The sequence below is a fragment of the Hemicordylus capensis genome, chromosome 6, assembly GCF_027244095.1.
Source record: "Hemicordylus capensis ecotype Gifberg chromosome 6, rHemCap1.1.pri, whole genome shotgun sequence".
Classification (NCBI taxonomy): Eukaryota; Metazoa; Chordata; class Lepidosauria; order Squamata; family Cordylidae; genus Hemicordylus; species Hemicordylus capensis.
The window spans coordinates 111,830,708-111,845,727 of NC_069662.1; the positions used below are offsets into that span (position 1 = coordinate 111,830,708).

Sequence of the window (15,020 nt, forward strand, 5' to 3'; positions counted from 1 at the left end):
TTAACTTCTGGAAAGTAAACCACTGACATTTCACATGTCACCAGTTTGACACTTTAAGCCCCTATGGATCCCATAGTTCATGCACACACATGGCTTTGTGCACAGAACCCTCTTCAAAAAGCAATTTTCATACTGATCAGTAGGGAGGAAAGATGTACTAAATACACCCCTCTACTCCCCAATAAACAACTGATAGTTGCAATTATTACTTTTTGATGCTCTGCATATGCATCTGGATAAAGCAGAGGAAGTCAATTCACCACTGCTTACACAGTTCTTTATCCAGCTCAAGATATGCATGGAAAATATACTTCAAGACATGTAAGAATCCTACTTGGATCAAGACAAATGTTTTGATTCAGCAGAGCAGCTAATCATACACCCAGTCATAATAGTTTGCCATTACTAACAATGGTTTGTCTTTACAAGAACAAGCAAGTAGGCATGAGCCTCAGGCTCTGGTTTTTCCTGTCCTTCTCCTGTCCATTGTGGGAGAGGAGGAGCAACTTCCACTTGTGGTTTGCAACAAACTTCAGTTTCCCATTTTGTTCAGTTTATTCGTTCAAATATTTATTTGTTTGTTTATTATTTATTTACTTATTACATCCCAACCATCCTCCAAGGAGCTTAGAGTGACATAAATGGTTATCTCCCCCAACTTTCATCCTTATAACAACCCTGTAAAGTAAATTAGGCTAAGAAATGGTGATTGACCCAAGGTCACCCACTGAGCTTCATCACGGCTGTGTGGTGATTTGAACCTATAGCTCTTCCTAGTTCCTCTAACCACTCCACCATATTAGATTCAATTCTGTTTTGATATCCTAGCTTGCGAACAAACTATGGTTTGCACAAAACACAGTTTACCATATTAGGACAAAATGAGACACTGTATTCCTATTATTACTAATTTACTGTGTAAAATAATAATAATAATAATAATAATAATAATAATAATAATAATAATAATAATGGAAAAACAAGCCACTGCATGGTCAATATTTGCACAATATAAGTGGAAAATCAGAGAGCACCAAGACCTGGCAATGGCTTAAGAATGGCAACTTGAAGAAAGAAACAGAGGGTTTAATACTGGCTGCACAAGAACAGGCACTGAGAACAAATGCAATAAGAGCAAAAGTCGAAAAATCCACAACAAACAGCAAGTGCCGCCTTTGTAAAGAAGCAGATGAAACAGTAGACCACCTAATCAGCTGTTGTAAAAAGATCACACAGACTGACTACAAACAAAGACATGACAAGGTAGCAGGGATGATACACTGGAACATCTGCAAAAAATACAAGCTACCTGTAGCCAAAAATTGGTGGGACCATAAAATTGAAAAAGTGGTAGAAAATGAAGATGTAAAAATATTATGGGACTTCCGACTACAAACAGACAAACATCTGCCACACAATACACCAGATTTATTGGTGTTTAATAGTTTCTCGTTATTGACCATCTGAAGTGCATCTTCTTCACTGTCCCTTATATATTCTTCAAGGCCTCTTTTCTCCTCCTCTGCTGTTTGATGGACTTGCAGCATTCCTCTTCCACCTGAGCTTCAAGGGAGGTATAGCCTATCTACATCACTGCGGGGGTGTAGAGCATGGTTGATGGTCATTATTTTCCTGGTCTTACGATCTAGCGTCTCTAGCTCTGCCTGGGTCCAGTCTATTATTCCTGCACTGTATCTGATAACAGGTATAGCCCAGGTGTTTATGGCTTGTATGGTGTTCCCACAATTGACTTTGGACTTGAGGATTTTTCTAACTCTCCTGATACATTCACTTCCAATTTTTCTTTTAACTTCAGTGTGTGCAATGTTATCAGCCTGGAGAATGCCCAAGTATTTGCAATGTTCTTTCTATTCCAGGTTCTTGATGTTGCTTCCATTGGGCAGTTCTACTCCTTCTGTTTTTGTTATTTTCCCCCTGTTCATTATTAATGAGGCACACTTGTCTAGTCCAAACTCCATTGCTATATCGCTACTGAATATATGGACAGTGATTAGCAGTGATTCGATTTCTGACTGAGACTTTCCATACAACTTCAGATCCTCCATGTACAGCAAATGGTTTATTTGACTTGATGTTTTAGATGTTTGGTACCCGAGGCCTGTTTTGTTTAGTATTTGTGAAATTGGAGTCATGGCGATTACAAACAACAGATAGGATAGTGAGTCCCCTTGGAAAATACCTCTTCTAATGCTAACCTGTCCAAGTGTCTCGCCATTGATTAACTGTGTATTCCACATGCTCATTGCTTTTTTAAAATAAATATCTGAATGTTTTTGCTGACACCAGTTGTTTCTAAACATTTTAGTATCCATGTGTGAGGCAATGAGTCAAAGGCTTTCTTGTAGTCAATCCATGCAACACTTAGATTTGTTTTTCTTCTCTTGCAATTTTCTAAAATCATTTTGTCAATCAGCAGCTGGTCTTTTGTGCCTTTGGTGTTCTGGAAAGTTCCTTTCTGTTCAACTGGAAGCTGTTTGTTTGTTAATAAATGTTGCATCACTTCATCTGCTTATTCCAGTTAATAATTTGAACATGGCTGGCAGGCAGGTTTTCGGTTTATAATTACTTGGAACTGCACCGTTTGCTGGGTCCTTCATTATGAGATGAGTTTTCTCAGTTGTTAGCCATTGTTCAATATCACCTCCTTGCAACATGTGATTGAACTGTTTTGATAGTTGTTTATGAAGGCTTGTTAGGTGTTTAAGCCAAAAGCCATGCAGTTCATTGTTGCCTGGTGCAGTCCAATTTTTAATTTTCTTTCCTCTTTCACTTATTAATTCTGGTGTTATTATTAGATCTTGCATTTGTTGACCTTGCATTTTTCGACCTCTTTCACTCAGCCTTTTTTATTATCATCTATTGGATTGTCCCATAATTTCCACCAGAATTGCACTGTTTCTTCTTTATTTGGTGTTTCTACATTTCTTGCAGTTTCTCCTTCTATGCTTTGGTAGAAACGTCTCTGATTCGACTGGAATTGGAGATTCTGCCTGTGTTGTGTAATTCTGGCTTCGTATCTGCTAATCTTCTTTGACACTGCTGTTATTTGCTGCTTTATTATTTCCAGGACTTCTCTAATTTTCCTTGAATCTAGATGGTATTTTTGGATCAGATACTGTTTGGTGTTTTCATTCTTCAGCTTTTATCTTTCATATCTTTCAATTTACTAGCATCTGATCTAAGCCTGGTGATTTTATTTTCTAATCTAATCTTCCATTTAGGTGATGTACTACTTTCTTTTTTTACAGGTCCACTGATCATATATCCGAGCTCTTGTGTTGTTGTTATTGTTGCTGCACTGTACATTAGTTGGTTTGCTTCTTGCATTCTTGGTTGTTATTTCTGCAAGTGCAGCATTTATATCTTTTAATGCCTGAGCAAGTTGTTTTTTGGCAACTGTTTTTAGAGCTGAAGTCAAACCTTGGTGGTTGTTTGGTTCATGTGCTCAGTTATTTTTTGCTTTAGTTCTTGTTGCTTTCCTGTTAAATGGCATTTGGGTTTTTGAGGTGAAGGCAAAAGGGAGGTTGCCTGGTTTTGATTTTGAAACAGTTCAGCAACAGTGGCATCCTCTATTTCCAGCACCTCCTCCACCTGCGCCTGAGCAACTTCTTCAGTTGGTGGTAATTCTTCTTCCATATCTTGAGCCTGTGTCGCTCTTTGCAGTTCTTCCAGCTCAACTCCTGTGAATACTTTATTTCTTATTATGAATCTTCTCTGGTCTGCTAGCCTTTGTTCTGTTATTCCTGTATCTGGATGCTTCTCTTTCCAAATTTGGTACATTCTTTTAAAATAACCTCTTCTAGTTGGCCTAGACGTGTAATAGCAGATCATTATTTCCTTGTTGGCATTTTTGGTATATTTTTTCCGGTTAAGCAATGTTTCTTCCAGTAACCTTGCAGTCTCCAGCCCTGGTTGCTCAACTGAGGATCCTGAGTCCTGTAGTCCACTTGCCACCAGATGTCCAAGGACTCCAGCACCTGGCGCGGTCCTTGTTGTCCCAGGCAACGACCAATTTTTTTAAGTTACATCTCACCATATTGTTGATGGGAGAGGCACTCTTCATCTGGCTCCTCTGGTGAGACCTGTCCAGTATGGTTTGACCTCTGGCATAGCTCTCACCTTCCTCAGAGTATGCAAGCCCCACAACCACACCATTATTATTATATGCAAATACCTGGCAAAACAGGTGGGTCTTAAGAAGGGCCTTAAATGCAGCCAGGGAGGGGACAGAATGAATCTGGTGGGGGGAGTGTGTTTCAAAGAAGAGGGCGTTGACACAGAGACAAGTTAGTTGAAACAACTACCGCAATAGAATCACATCAAGGCACAACACAATGCCAAGTGCCTTTTGTGCTCATTAACCAACAGCTGCAACCTAATTAGAAGGCCAAACACTTCCATCCACCAAATTAATGGTATCTGCTTTCTATGTCTTTCTCCACTATTGGTGTGGCAGAAGTGTAAAAGTGGCTTGAACACACATTCTCTGCCCTGATTGCAATGAATGTGTGTCAAACAACTTCCACAGCACTTTAGAATGTTTCTCTGCCTCCCTAAAGTGATTCCATGAAACATTCCATCAGCTGATTTGTCTGACTTGCAGCTCATAGTTCCAGTCTAGCGTCTGATGATTCAAAAGTTCATGCTCTTTCAATAAATTCATTTCGCTTAGTCCTAAGCAAAATGAATTTATTGAAGGAGCATGAACTTTTGAATTAAGTCCAGCTGGAGTCTCTTAATATTCGTTTTTAAAAATAGACTAACATACCATCTTCATGTAATTGTAAGATTAACAGTCTTGCCAGAAAAAAAGAAAAGGAATATGGGGAGCCTCCAAAGAAGCTGTCTGTCAAGTAAGTCTAATTAAAATCAATGCCAAATATACAGATGAGGTGAAGAAAACCCAATTAGTACAGCCGGAAATTAACAATAGATAAAAAGTGCATCTTGACACCTGCACAAAAGAAAACAGAAAGGCCGGATGACTACATGATTGATGTGAAGGCTTAAATGCAAAGCAAATCCATTAGACAGGCAACAGAAGAAGGCCAGCCACCTTCCTCTGAATGATGAAAGGAAGGTACCATTCACCCTGCACAGGTGGCAAAGGGTGTATTTTATTTTAATAAAATAAAACCACTGTTAAAATCACAAAGGCTTTTCTATTTTCATGCCAATAGTTTGATACACTGAGCTTTCTTTTTACAGTTTTCCTGAGATATGGACAGTCTTCAAAGCATTATACACTACCACTAAATATTCGGTATTTGAAAGAACACCTATATTTTCAACATTCTTCAATATTTAGTAAAATCAGTCCATTCATTTATTGTTCCATGAATCTAAGCAGTTCTTCCAAAGTATGAAGGTTAGCAGCAGATGGATAACAATTTCCAAAGGCATGGATTGTTTCCATGCTAGGGTTTTCATGCATATGTGCACTGTCCTAAAAATATCACAGTGTGGTTACCTGAATCCAGTGCACTTACTCCTGGAGGAGGAAATTTTTATCCATGTGCCCCAGAACACTGTGCTGAAGAACTTGGCTTCATCCAGTGGCATTTATTACTAATTAAATAGATTCAGGAAGTAAAAATATTCTACAGAGTACCTAGTTCACTTATGGAATTTGCAGCTACAGGATGTGCTGAAAGCTAGGGATGTGAGAACAGGTTCGATGTCGAACAAGTTCAAATTCAAACCTGTTTGGTTCAATGGTCCATTGTTGAACCAAGCACCCTCCCCTCCAGTTGTATTTGGCACCGGACTGAAACACACACACCTCAGCCTTTTGGGGGGGGTCATGATCTTTAAATACCCCCCCCATTTTTTGTACTTACACCCTCCAGGGGCTTCTCTGAGGCCATGGTGGGGGGGGAATCTCGAGAGGTTCGCCCTCCCCCCCGCCAGGTTCCATTATGTGTGAAATCATCCTGTTCAGGTCATGATCCAGCCACACAGAGGCCCATTGAATATGCGTGGCAGCCTCCAAAATGGCCACCATGATTGGGGTGAGGCCCAGAATGGGCCAAAGACCACCTGAACAGGGTGATTTAACACATAATGGAGGCTGGCAGAGGGAGGGTGACCCTCCGGAGACTTTCCACAGCCTTGGAGGAGCCCCCTGGAGTGGGTAAGTACACATTTTAAAATAAAATTTAAATTGTTCACAAAACATCTCCCTGGACTGACCTGAACCGGGTGGGGGGGACGACAGTTTCTAGGGGGTGCTGGACCAAGCTAGCCTGGCCTATTTCAGACCAAACTGAACTGGGCCAGCCAGTTTTGTGCTCACCACTACTGATAGCCACTGGCTGAGATGGCTTTAAAAGTGGGTAGACAGATTCATGGGAAATATGTCTATAGAAATATTCAGAAAACTGAATACTAGTTGATGGAATACTAGTTGGTGTTGGAAATACAGTACTAGCTGGCGGGAGAGAAATAACAGAGAGGGCCTGTTGTGTTCATGTTCTGCTTGTAATTTTTTCAGAAGCTTCTAGCTGGCCCCTTCTGGAAACAGAATGATTGACTAGATTAAATCATTACATCAGCACAAGCCCTGGTGGGAATCAAAGTCTTCCAGTCTGACTGATACGATAAGGGGGTGGCTGATTGGTGGTTGATCTCCCCCTTATCCTACCACATGCAGCCAACAAGCTGCCTCAAATGTTCATTTTCTGAGATTCAGGGGTAGTTCTGGAGGGATGAGCAAGGCATCACACAGCTGGATTTTAAAAGGATTTTCTCTTTATTAAAACTTAATTGATTACATATGGAAAGCATACAGATATGAGCAATAGATCAATTTCCCTGATATCCATGTCAAAATACAGACCGTATACTGGTAAATCAAGGTATATTTCTATTAAGTAAAACAAGCAGTTAAAGCATTTTGGCATAGTGTGAAATGGGAGGCAGTTTCAGTTCTATCTGGCTAAAGTAGTAGTAATACTGCTACTGTAGTGTCAGCTGAAGTAGCAGTGAATAGAATTTAATCCTAACTTTGGCCTAGTACAGTCAACATGTTTCCTAGCAACAAAGTGAGCTTTTTCTCAAGCAGGTTCTTGTGGTGGGTGAAACTAGCCGAAGAGTCAAGTTTGAAGAAAGGCAGAGAAGGCGGAAGGGGTGCGGGAACGGACTGAGAATATGACAGGCAGGTTCAGAGGTGGGGACTTGCTGAAAGCTCCAATCAGCAGGCAGGGATAGAGAGGAAAATTCAGAGCTTAGGTGACTGTGTCATGAGCAGAAGAGGACAGGAGGGGAGATGCATGTTGGGAGGGAAAGATGGCGCTGGAGGTAAGGATGAAAGATTTGGACTTCACTGGAACTCAGGATGGGTAAGAGAGAAGATCCAGGGACAGAAGGGAGAAGGAGGATGGAGGGAGAGAAGTGGGAGGGAAGCAGGTGTATTAATCAGAAATGGTTAGTTGTGAAGGCATGGCATGGGAAGCAACGTATTTACCTGCTTCCATGGAGCCTGGAAATCTCAGGAGGGCAGTTCTTTCCTCACTGGCTCTGCAGTGGGAGGGCGACTTGGTTCTGGAAAGAATGCAGGGAGAGGGCCACATGGCGCTGCTCTCAATTGAAAGCAGCATCTGGCATTCCCCTCCTCCACTGAATGGCTGTCCACAGCCTTTATACCTTTGTGTCACCTCTCAAAGCCAAAACAATCATTTCATCTCCTCCAGGGTGTCTCCAATTTGATAAACAAACTTCGGCCCGCTCCCCAAATCCCCCCCGCCCTTCAGGCGAGGGGCCAATCAGGAGCCCGGCTTGGCTGTTTGTTTTATTAAATTCAAAATAGAGACACTTTTTAATGTCCATCCGACTCTGGCTTGTGGCCATCTCAGATTCTTATTGATGTTCTTCAGCCCAGAGAAATGTGTTAGAAGGACAGAAAATGTTACATAAGCAAGAGAGAGGTCTCAGTGTTATATGAATGTAATGTCCCCCATAGTACGGCGTAGGCAGTCTTATCTATGTGTGGTTTCTTATAATTTCCAAAATTAGCTAAATTATGTCTGACATGTTAAACTAGTTCTCATGATTGGTTTTAGCAAGTCAACGAGTAGCCCAAGGCTTTTAGCAAGGCGGTAAACAGGCTTCAAGGCTGGGAGAGTGAGTGAAAATTCCTCTTCTCTCTCAAACTTCAAGAATAAGCATTTCTGTTCAGGCTTAGAGGGAAAAAAAAATCAAAGTCATGTTTCAGCTTCCTGCCAGAACCACAATCCAGACACAGGCCTCAATCTAGCCTTTTGGCTTTGGGGGGTCTCAGAGCAGGCCCTGGTTCTAAAAAGGGGTCCACCTGCCTGCTCATATCATGACCAATCTCCAGTCCGATTTTCAATCACCTCTCCAAGAAGAGGCATATAATACAGCCTCTGCAAAACAGCAGTCCAGATCACACAACTCATCTAATGCTCCTGTTTTGCTATACTATACCTTTTTGCTTGTGCACATTTGCAGGGAGATTTCCCCATATGGTAATCATTTTGCATACCCACTCCCCAACCCACATTTAGCTGCCAAGTGGACAATCTGGTTCAGCTCAGGGATGAATGTAAAAGAACTGCCATGCAGCTCATGACAACCAGGGGCATAGCTAGGGGACAGAGGGCCTGTGTTTGCCCCTCTCCCAAGCCGCCCCTCGGACTGAGGGGGATAATGAAGAAAATAGGGCGTGGTGGAGCTGGGGGGCCCTCAGGAGCTCGGGGGCCTGGGTTCTTTGAACCCATCCACTCAATGATAGCTACACCCCTGATGTCAACCCCATGGCAGATTAATCATAAGCTACATATAGAAAAAATCCTGAAGATTTATATTGATGCAAATAGTCATTAGAAAAGACTTAAATGTACTGGAGGAATTTATCCATAGAATTCTGATTTATGCCATAGCAATCAGCCAGACTCCTCCAAGTGAGAAAAAGAGGACTTTAATCTTTTGAAATATTGTATTAATGCAGAAAACAGTTGAAGAATGGTCCTCTTGAGCAGATATGATTAAATAAAGAGCACTACAAAACTGAATGGAGGGTAGCCTATCTCTGTATTTCTAAAGCAAATGGTTTATAAGATAGGTAAGGTATTAGGAACTTTTAAACAGATATCAATACACATACAATATACTGTAGGTTGTGACCACTTCTAGGTACAGGGAAATAATGAGTCTCTTCTCATGATCATGGAGAAGAGCCTCTATGGGGTTTGCAAGGAAAGCGGGTTCAGCCCACTCTTCTCGCAGATGACCAGCCAGTCTGCTCTGGGCGGCCGCAGTGGCTGCCCACACGACTGCCGGCTCCATGACGGAGCCGGTGGGGGCTGGGAGGATCGGGGGCCATGTGGAGAGACCCCCGGAGCTGGGACGCAGCTTCTCGCTTCCCCTCCAGGGGTCTACTCGTGAGTAGCTGCAGTGCGGAGCCGAAGCATGGCTGCTCACGATTAAAAAAACCAGGTTTGCAGAGCACTCTCTCCGCAAATCCGGTTTAAGGGGAGGGGTTGTGTGGTGGATTAACTGCTGGGAGGCAACTGGGCTCACTTGCAAGCCCGGTGGCTCCCATGATCAGCCAAAATCGGGCTAGGCTCCCCTAGCCCGATTTTGGCTGATCGTGGGAACAGTCTCATACTCTCTTTTCTATGCAAACCACTTTGAGAGATTTGTTGGTTTAAAAGTGATATAATAATAATAATAATAATTATTATTATTATTATACAGGCTTAGGACTGAGCAAGAGCACTGCCCTTGCAAGGAACCAATAAATTAGTTGTGCTTAAGGCTTGCTTCACAGAGCGACATTCAAGGAGAGGGAAGAGGACACAGTTTTTGCTTCCCTCCCTGTGAAATCACTTTTCATTGTCAGTTATCAGGATTATGTCCCTGAGGGAAATGCAGTATCTCAGACATGAGCGGATTGTTGTCCAAGTTGAGGTGGATTATTGCCTCATATTTTCTTTATGCTTAACTATGCATCTTTGCTGAGGAAGTGGTTCTAAGGCTTTCTCCCTTTCTTTCTCTTTATGATGCTTAAAGCGCATCCCATAATACTTAGTTTATTGTTTAGGGGTAAACTCTGTAGGTTCTTCCTTAGTCACTGCCCTTTTCCAAAATGGTTGGTGCCTTGCACCAGACAAAAGGGACACTTGTAGCTTGAGACAACCATACAGAATTGAAATTCTTAATAGTCTCCTAAGATAACTCTGGCAGTTAAACAGAGCAAAGGTTTATATGAATGTAATGCAAACCATCAAAGTGCAGCAAGAGAATTCTAGCACTCCAGAGCCTTATTCAGACATTAAGGCCGTTCACACGATCTCGTAACTGGGTGGTGGGGAGGGTGAGTGGGGCGGAAGGCTCCTATCTGCCTCCCTGTAGATGATCAACTGAAACACAAATCTTCACTGATCGTGCACCCACTTGCAGGCCGGGGCAGTGATCAGCAAAGTGCCGGCGAGAGGGGGAAAGCTCACATTGGGTTCTCCATGGACCCAGAATGCAGCAAGCGAGCAGTGGAATGACTGCTTTTAGAATTGCAGGTGCTCTGCTCCACATGGATGTACTTTCCTCCTGGCTGACTGCTGAAAATGGCGGCGGGCCAGTAGGAAGACCAGTTACCCAAGGAGAATCATGCACATGATCACCTACCAAGGTAAAATGAACCATAGGTTCATTTTCCCTCATTAAAGCCCAGGGTAGAAGAGCCGGGCTACCCAGGACTGGAGCAGCTGGGGCTGCAGCATTCCTGGTGCTCCAGACATGAGCTGCCTGGGGTAACCAGGCCTGGTGTAAATGTTGCCTAGAAATCTGCATATCAGGTGGTATTAAAATATAAATCAAATAAATAAATAAATAAATAAATAAAATTTATGATGTTAATAATATTATATTGCTATTATTCAGATCCTGTACACAAGTACGTGTTTTTGTGTGAATGACTGCACACATGTTAATTTTAAATGTGAGCCTGGACACAGGTCTTTCAAATGCATAGTGCAGATAGGAAGTGTACTGCTGTACCTACGTTCAATGTAACATGTGCATAGTTGTACATGTGTACAGATCTGTACCACAATGCAATAAGGCTTAGATCATTACAGAGTTTATGATCTGGATACCTGAGGTAGGAAGCAGGAGACTCAATAGGGCAGATCACAGAACCATAAACTAAGTAGGAGATGAGTCTTACTCAGTTTCAGGAACTGGGCATGCTCCCATTTTGTGATTGTGTGTTAGAGTCAAACAAGGAAGGAGGCAGGGAATTTGACTGTATCCTCAGGAGCTAGGCATTCCCCAAGAGTTAACCAGATTCCGTCCCCAGGAGCTAGTTGGAAAAATGGTCCTACCTGCTTGGGGCTCGACAGACAAGGTCCCTGCCTTTCACCTTGTTTTTACCTAATACACAGTAGCAAAATGGGAGCACATACAGCTCCTCAAACTGGGTAGAACTTGTCTCCTATTCAATTAATGCCCATGCAAAGTGCTGTAGTATATCTCCTGCCCATGGAATGACTGATAAACAAACACAGACAACATGAGAAAAAAGAAAGCACCTTGAGACAAATCTAATGTCTGCAATAGCTTTTATTCAACTGATTTCATTATATTTGAAATGTTGCTACCTGGTGGGACAGGCTTAAACATAGTTTGTCAATTTAGTGACTCATCTATTGTTATATTGTGATTTTACATAAAAGATTTTCCCTATGAGACTTGTCACAGCACAGATGCAAGTCAAAAATCTTTCTTTAAACGCCACATAGACTTTTAAGCAATTTAGGCTGATAAAGTCTGTTCACACTTTGCATGAATAATTCATGTAATCATTAATGAATTAGAACCTGAGAGTATGGAAAATCCACCTCATCATTTTCAGCACTTTATGAATTTGTTCTTTCACTATTCTCCCAAGATATCAAACAGCCTCATAAAATAGTTTAACTAAAGTTGGACTAAAAATTATACAGCTACTTAAATGGTATTTCAGTCACTTTTCTACATGCAGGGTTCCTAGCAGTTAGTTCCCAACCTCATGAGCGTTGTCCAGCATGTGGGGAAAAGTTGGGGAGGTGCAATCTGTAGTGGAGAACCCATGGGTAGAGAAAGCATTAAACACTGTGCTACCAAATTTCTCCTTCCCAATTAGCTGTTATTCCTGGGTTTTTTCTTTCTTCTTCTACATTTTTAAAGATGCATCAGGATTTCTGCTATACACATTTGCATATAGTGGCCAACATATTCTACAGCACAGCATTACATGGTTGGAGCAATAGCTGCACTCTCACAGCTCAGCCAAAGTCTTGCCAGTTTCACAAGCAGTGGGAGGGGAGCAATTTTTGCTACTTTCTAATCCCCTCCAAAATACGTTTGGCTTCCAGCAATACGTCTTTGAGGACCTGAGGGGTGTATTTTGGAAGTACAAAAAGTACTTTTGGAGGGAGGGGAAAACAGTGAAAATTGCTCCTCCTCCCCCATAAATAAAATTGGCTGCACAGCAAGCCATTGTTGAGCTCCGCAGCAGCTTCTCTTTGAGGGCACAGCTCTTGCTCTGCCCTCATAATATTATGGAATATGTTGACCATGATGAATTTGGGTTCCAAAATACTGAATAAAAGGGTTTTTTAAGGGGGGGGGATTAAAAGCGATTTCTAGTCATTACGGGGCAGAAATATTGAGTAGTATTGAAGAACACTCAAACTGGACTAGCTTTCTAGACTGGCATCATCATCATCATCATCATCATCATCATCATCATCATCATATTCAGTAGTGATATAGCAATAGAGTTTGGACTAGACAAGTGTGCTGCAATAATAATGAACAGAGGGAAAATAACAAAAACAGAAGGAATAGAACTGCCCAATGGAAGCAACATCAAAAACCTGGAAAAGAAAGAACATTACAAATACTTGGGCATTCTCCAGGCTGATAACATTGCACACACTGAAGTTAAAAGAAAAATTGGAAGTGAATACATCAGGAGAGTTAGAAAAATCCTAAAGTCCAAACTCAATGGCGGGAACACCATGCAAGCCATAAACACCTGGGCTATACCTGTTATCAGATACACTGCAGGAATAATAGACTGGACCGAGGCAGAGCTAGAGACGCTAGATCGTAAGACCAGGAAAATCATGACCCTCAATCATGCTCTGCACCCCCGCAGTGATGTAGATAGGCTATACCTCCCTCGCAGCTCAGGTGGAAGAGGAATGTTGCAAGTCCATCAAACAGTCGAGGAGGAGAAAAGAGGCCTTGAAGAATATATCAAGGACAGTGAAGAAGATGCATTTAAGATGGTCAATAACGAGAAACTATTCAACACTAATGAAACAAAGCAGGCCTACAAGAAAGAACAAGTCAAGAACCGAGCAGAAAAATAGAAAAATAAGCCACTGCATGGTCAATATTTGCACAATATAACTGGAAAAATCAAACATCACCAAGACCTGGCAATAGCTTAAGAATGGCAACTTGAAAAAAGAAACAGAAGGTTTAATACTGGCTGCACAAGAACAAGCACTAAGAACAAATGCAATAAGAGCAAAAGTAGAAAAATCCACAACAAACAGCAAGTGCCGCCTTTGTAAGGAAGCAGATGAAACCGTGGACTACCTAATCAGCTGTTGTAAAAAGATTGCACAGACTGACTACAAACAAAGGTATGACAAGGTAGCAGGGATGGTATGCTGGAACATCTGCAAAAAATACAAGCTACCTGTAGCCAAAAATTGGTGGGACTGTAATATTGAAAAAGTTGTCAAAAATGAAGATGCAAAAATATTATGGGACTTCCGACTACAAACAGACAAACATCTGCCACACAATACACCAGATATAACTGTAGTCAAGAAGAAAGAAAAACAAGTCAAAATAATCGACAAAGCAATACCAGGGGATAGCAGAATAGAAGAAAAAGAAATAGAAAAAAATCACAAAATACAAAGATTTACAAGTTGAAATTGAAAGGCTGTGGCAGAAAAAGACCAAAATAATCCCAGTGGTAACTGGTGCCCTAGGTGCAATTCCAAAACAACTTGAAGAGCACCTCAACACCATAGGGGCCACAGAAATCAACATCAGCCAATTACAAAAAGCAACTTTACTGGGAACAGCCTATATTCTGCGACGATATCTATAATAACAGCAACAACATTGACAATAAAATTCAGCCATCCCAGGTCCTTGGGAAGGACTCAATGTCTGGATAAAACAAACCAGTCAATAACACCTGTCTGAGCGTCTAAATAAATAAATAAATAAATAAATAAATAAATAAAACAGCACCGTTCACTGCCACTTGCCCTCCAGGCCTTGCCAGGCCTGCCACATGCACTCTCCCCTCCTTTACCGAGCCTGCTCAGTAAAGGAGGGGAGAGTGCACATGGCAAGCATGGCAAGGCATGGAGGGCAAGCAGTAGCGAGCAGCAGGGGTAAGCAGCTTTCCCCCCTCTCACCACCACCCCAGGAATCCCCCACAGCCACTTTATTTATAAAGGGGAATCCTCACCAGATTCCCCATTACGACTATATCCCTCAAACCGGTTTGACCCAATTCAATGGTCAAACCAGACTGGACCCGGTTCGAGCAGACATGGAACTGGGCTCGTTTGAATCCAGTTCAGATTAGAACTGAACTGGCCAAACCAGCTCCATGCACATCCCTAGAAGGCAGGAATATTTCAAGGCGGGGGAGGGGGTGCCACAAAGCTCTGTCCTGAGTTTACAGTTCTTCCATTGACTTAGAATAAGGAGTGGAGGAAAATGTAATCAAATATGCAGATGAGACAAAATCAATGCATAGCAAATCCTTTGAAAACCCAAATGCAGAAAGTTCAAAGTAAACTTATGTCAAAGAAAATATAAGAATTCATAGTGTTATATTATTAATTCTAAGTACAGAATTTGGGTTTTCTTGGGGCAGAACTTAGATTAAGGGCTGGAGGACAGAGAGTACAAACAATTCCAGTATCTGTAATCAATTGTGATGACTAAGACTGTAG

The 15,020-nt window shown here is 41.8% G+C and overlaps 1 protein-coding gene across 1 annotated transcript in view; it reads right to left on the reverse strand.

Annotated features, from left to right (window-relative positions):
• Positions 1-15,020, reverse strand: part of KCNH8 (potassium voltage-gated channel subfamily H member 8) — a 320,221-nt gene that overhangs the window by 127,987 nt on the left and 177,214 nt on the right. The gene's annotated exons all lie outside the window — the stretch shown is intronic.